This window comes from Anas platyrhynchos, chromosome 3 (assembly GCF_047663525.1).
Source record: "Anas platyrhynchos isolate ZD024472 breed Pekin duck chromosome 3, IASCAAS_PekinDuck_T2T, whole genome shotgun sequence".
Taxonomy (NCBI): domain Eukaryota; kingdom Metazoa; phylum Chordata; class Aves; order Anseriformes; family Anatidae; genus Anas; species Anas platyrhynchos.
In genome coordinates, this window is record NC_092589.1 from 36054294 (window position 1) to 36059642 (window position 5349).

The 5349-nt window shown below is 42.8% G+C and overlaps 1 long non-coding RNA gene across 2 annotated transcripts; it reads right to left on the reverse strand.

Annotated features, from left to right (window-relative positions):
* Window positions 1-559: 559 nt before the first annotated feature.
* Window positions 560-4923, reverse strand: LOC140002136 (uncharacterized). Of its 2 annotated transcripts, XR_011808169.1 has the most exons (4): window positions 3713-4923; window positions 3330-3433; window positions 2815-2910; window positions 560-2331 (listed from the first exon to the last, which is right to left on the reverse strand). It is a non-coding gene; the product is annotated as an uncharacterized lncRNA (long non-coding RNA). The 2 variants fall into 2 exon arrangements; XR_011808168.1 differs by lacking the exon at window positions 3330-3433 and having other exon boundaries at window positions 3713-4909.
* Between the last annotated feature and the right edge of the window lie 426 nt (window positions 4924-5349).

The following is a 5349-nucleotide window of genomic DNA, read 5'->3' on the forward strand; positions in this document are numbered from 1 at the left end:
GGTAAAAGACCAGATTCAATGACCTCTTATTCCATTTAATCAAAATTGTTAGTATATGGTTTTCCAATGGCCAACACAAAAAAGTGGTGTGTTTTTTTTTTTTTTTCCCCTCTTCATCAGGTATTTCAACAGTTTGTAATAAGCCTTTGTAGCTGCTTATGATGTGAATCTTAGGCAGACTTGACCAGCGGTGAAATGAAAATAAAGTGGATGTGTGTCTAACAAACAAAACCACAGCTCCTCTGTAACACCCCGTGCACTTAACCACCACATCTTAACCATTCAGCGAGGCTGCTCTCCCTCTTTCCCTTCCCCACCACAAGCTTTTGTTCACTTCACAGCCTCCCCCACTGCTCTATTTAGATGCGGGTCCCCAGAAAGTTCCCCCCTCCAGTTCTGCACTCGCAGAGCACAGAGGGGAGACGATGCTGTTTTAATGGTGCTAGTTATGCTATATGTGGTCTTGCTGTTTCTAGGAATAGACATGTTCAGACATCAATTAACATCTAATTGCTGGAATTAATCTTGTTCCTCCGCTACAGATGCCACAGAGATCAAACCAAGCCCATTTGCAGCTCTATTTTTAATTTAGTGGAATGACAGATTTTCCATCCAGTGAAAAATAATTAAGTGACATGCTGTCCAGAGAGTACACAGTTCAGGGAGCAGGATGTTTATTAAGAAATGAAACAAGCAGGAAGAGATCATAATTGTTTGTGTCAAAGCAAAAGCATCTTTGTTACTGCAAGTCTTTCCTCTTCTTCAAACCTTCTCACCAGTATTTCTCCTCACTCCTTCCTGCTTGAGTGATCCCCACAGAGACAGCGAGGCTCACGAGAGTAGCTTGGGAAGGAACTGAACTTGTCACCCTGGCAGACATCCCCTAATTCTCAGGGCCAGCTTGTGCATAAGATGAAAAAAAAAAAAAAAAAAGGCCTGGAGAGTAGATAAAACAAGGAAGTGGAGAGAAGGGATGAAAAAACAATATATCAAGATATCAAGCAAAATATTTTTCCAGCACTCCCTTGAAGCAGCATGACACATCCCATCCTCTTTATTACCTGCTGAAGAGAGAAGTTGCAGGCCCCAGATAAGGCTTTGTACTGTATTTTGCAAGCCTTTGTGCTGAATGAAGCCAAGCAGCCTTCAGCAGACGGCTCCCAGTCTTAAGCTTCTGCTCCAGTTCCGTATGTACATGGCAAGGAAGACTTGAGCCTGGCTGGTGAAGTCAGTGTGGAAACAGGCTGGAGCATTCAGCAGGAGAAAGCTGAATCCTTTACAGTACGAGCGAGCCTGCAGCAGGTCCAGGACAGAAAGCTGTCTGAGCATGAGCCTCTTACAGGGCTGTGTGAGATAGCCTAAGAAAGCCGAAGCAGGCGTTCTGCCCACTTACAACACCAACTAGTGAACCACATTTCTTACTGTATCAAAAGGCACTGTGATACTTCCTCCAGTTTTCAGAAAGATCTGAACCCCTGCTTCCCTCTTCCTGTCCCAGCTGTAGCAACATCTTGCTGGTAAGCAGGTCCTGAAACAGAGGAGAGATCTGCCCCCTGCCTGGAGGAGCATCAGCTGTCAGAGCTGGACACGGTGGAAGAGGCTGAGGACACATCAGTGAAGCACCCACAGCAGACAGCAGGGTTTCCCAAGAAGCATGGAAGAACAGTAGGGTGTGGGGAGGGAAGGGGATCTAAAAGAGTCCCTGATTTGCACTGGTTTAGGGCATCCTTTGTGGGGGAAGGTCAACTGGCATGACATACAGCTTCACTCATTTCCAGTTTGTGTCAATCCAATTGCTCTCTTGGTTCTTCAGCACCAGTGACTAGATCAGAGTTGATCTCACCCAAGTCCACCAGCCCCTTGCTTCTGTTTTTGTCATTTTTGAAATACAGCATACCCTGTAACAAAAACCACCAAACCCCACCTTTTGCTCCCTCCTTCTTGCTGTGTAGAACATTCCCCCTTCAATGCCTTCATAACAGCTCAAACTCCTTCCAGATATGCAGCTCAAGGAAAAGGTGCATGTGTGAAGCTTTCTGATACCTTTACAGTAGGTTACTCCCTTTGTGAGGAGCCCATTTGGAGTGAATGAGCACCAGCCAGCTCTGCACCCAAAGAAATTGCAGAAATTTCCAAGAAATGAAGAGTGGTGGAAGAGCACTGCCATTCAATCTGCTCTCACAGGCTTTCAAATCCCACTCTCTTGCTTTAAAAGGGGAGTGGTGCCCAGAGCTTTGGCAACCAGACCCATCCTTCCCACACTCTGGCTGTCCTAAGGGTGATAAGTGTTGGTGGAGACTTGACACACTTGATTCAAGAAACTCCTGGTTGCTGTAGAAAGGGAAGATGCTCAAAATGAGACTCAGTTTGATAAGACTTTCCTAGGAATAGTTCACAGTTATACATAGTTATATGTGGGTGAAAGAGAGAAGCAGGCTGTTTGTAGCAATCTGCAGTAAGAAGTAAGACAACAAAACCAAACCCATTTCTTCAATGTGCATCATTAGTTACTTAATTTACATTCCTGCCAAGCAGCAATAAATATCCTTCTGCTGCTTCCCATTCCCCCCCCTGCAACCTTTCCATTAGGAGCTCAGCTGGAGGCAGGGAGGGAGAGGAGAGGAACAGAGAACCTATGGCATAAACCAAGTCTTATTTCTTAAAATACTGATACATAATTCTGCCAACACATGTCAATCCTGACTTATAACCTCTGTGCCCCCTGCGGTCCTTAATCATCTATGACAGTGCAGCTCCAAACCACAAACACAAGCTCACAACCAATTTGACTTGTTTGCCACTACTTCTGCTTACCTTAGTCCCGGAGTTTTCTGCTATCCCTCCCAATAGTAGCCTGCCAAATTATTCCTCTGGCTGCTAGGATCAATACCATGATGATACAGGACTTTTCTGAAGCAAAATAAAATTGTATGACCATTGGGAGAGCTGAACGAGTCTATTCCATACTGTTTCAGTCTACTCTACGGTGAATATGCTTTCTTTAAGAGACTGACACTGCAATATGACAAGAATGTAAAGAAAATTGAACCCTTCCCAGCACAAAGGCCTTAACACCCCGTCCAGCTGAAAGCCCCACAGAACACAGCAAGCAAAGACTTTCCAACTGGGTGGCAATTACATCATTTGCAAATTATTTTCTGGTAAGGAAAAGCATTTGCCATCACACCTTGGAAATATATCCTATGGTGTGGAAGAAAAGAAAATGCAGAATTGAAACTTGCAAATAAGGAAATTAGCTTTAATGTAATTCCTCTGCATAGAAACAGTACTTAGAAAAGTAAGACATGCTCAAACACAAACACACTCACATTCAGAGATCTCCTTTCTTCACACATCTCAAAGGCAGAGACAGAGATACTGAGACCCAGGAGCAATCAGCTTCCTTCTGCAGGGTGCCAGCTACAGACCCCAGCTCAACAGTAACAAACAGCTACAATTAGGGCAGTTCAAACATGAGGAAAGAATTCAGATTGCAAAGCACAACAGAGGTTTGGGGAGCATACCACAAGTACAGAAGTAATGCCAAAAGACACCAGCAGACCCTGCATTAGATTTTGAAGTCACTTTACACATCATTTGTAAATAACAACCATGATTTTACTAAGTAGAAGAAAGGGTACATAGATGAAAGAATGCAGTATCCAGTTTCTGCCTTTTATATTGCTGCAAAGCAAACTGAAACGTCACTTACATTGCTGCCTCAGTTTCCCATCTACATTAATGATGATACTAACATTCAGACACTTAAAAAAAATATTTACTATCTTGGTTTGACAAATGCAACACTAATTGTGTTTATCCATGCTAGTCACTTCTATCATACTCATTAGCTCTACTTGAGGACATCACAGCTTTATTAGAGACACCCAAACTGCTTCATAAATTTCAATTACCTAGTACAAATCATTACTACTATTTTATTAACACTTGTGTAATTGCCTGTTGTGTATGCAATTACAAAGTTAATATATGTAAATCCCACTTTAGAAGCTCTTTCTGTACCTTTTATCTTCATACCTAGCATGTTCATGCTTACATATTTTTTTTTTCATTAGCTTCTTCATCATCCAGAAATTTTCTCAGTACTTAAGCATACTGGTGTGATTTTAGACATTGAACTATATTTTTGTTGGTGATATTGCTTACTTCCAAAGCAGCCATTTGAGTTTCTGAAGTATAGATATATATTCATCTTGCCGTTTAGATGTATATAGAAACATTTACCAAAAAAAAAATATTGAAAAAGAGGATCTTCTTTTTTTTTTTTTTTCAAGAGGGGGAGAAAAAGAAGTCACCAAGCTGAGTCTTGGGCATAACTAAGGTATTGAGATCTCAAGTACAAAAAGCCTTGACTCAGCTGGTGTGTGTTGATACAAGGGTCTCCTCTCACAGAACACCTGAGGACTTAAAACGTGCACCTAGGGAAGGCAGCATTTGGTACTGAGCACTACTCCAAGGACCATTAGTAATTGGAAAAATGCCTCTGCAGTTCCTGAGGCAGGGATCAGAACTCTGGACTCCCAGGCTGTCTGAGTACTTCATGCAGGAGCCAAATTTCCTTTTCCCATGTGTTATTTTCTGCATGAAGACATAGGTAGCAAGTACTGCAGTTCTTTCCCAGTAAGCTACAGGCTTACTTCTGGGAACAGCAACAGATCTGACTTCGGGAGTCATGAGCTTGCAAAGCAAATGATCTCTCACTTACTGCAGACCTTCTCTAACAAGGTGTTACATACCACAGTGACACCTCCATCTCCTCTCCCCAGTGATGATACATAAAGGAAAAACTAAGAGCTCTCTTCTCTTTGCAGGCACCTCTGCTCAGTAAAGAGTTCCAGACCACATCCCAAGTGTGTGAAGGTGCCTTTCTGTGCTAAACACCCAAACTCCAGAGAGAGCCGGGATGGCTGCCATACCTTTCTGCTCAGTGTTTTCTCCTGGGCAGGCCCGTCCTGTGCCCAACGCAACATCCTGGCATTCGCTGTGCCACAGCTAGCTCTAAGGTCTTTTCTAACCTTAATGTTTCTGTGATTCTGTGATTCCTACGCCTCACTCAAGGAGAGCAAGCAGGAGCTGATCCAGGCTCCAGACTCGGCTCCAAGAGCAGGTGATTAAAATTAAAGCTTTCTGACATTTGAAGTGCCGCACTTCATTGTGATGAATTGTTTTCGGTATCTAACTCTTCGAAACTGACATAATGAAGCTGCACTTGCCTTCCTCAAAAATTAACAAGCACCTGAAGGCAAACACAGCAAGTTAATTAAGAAAAAAAAAAAAGTTTTTGGGGAAAAAAAAAGTGCAAAACTAAATTGATGGAAAGCAGAAAAC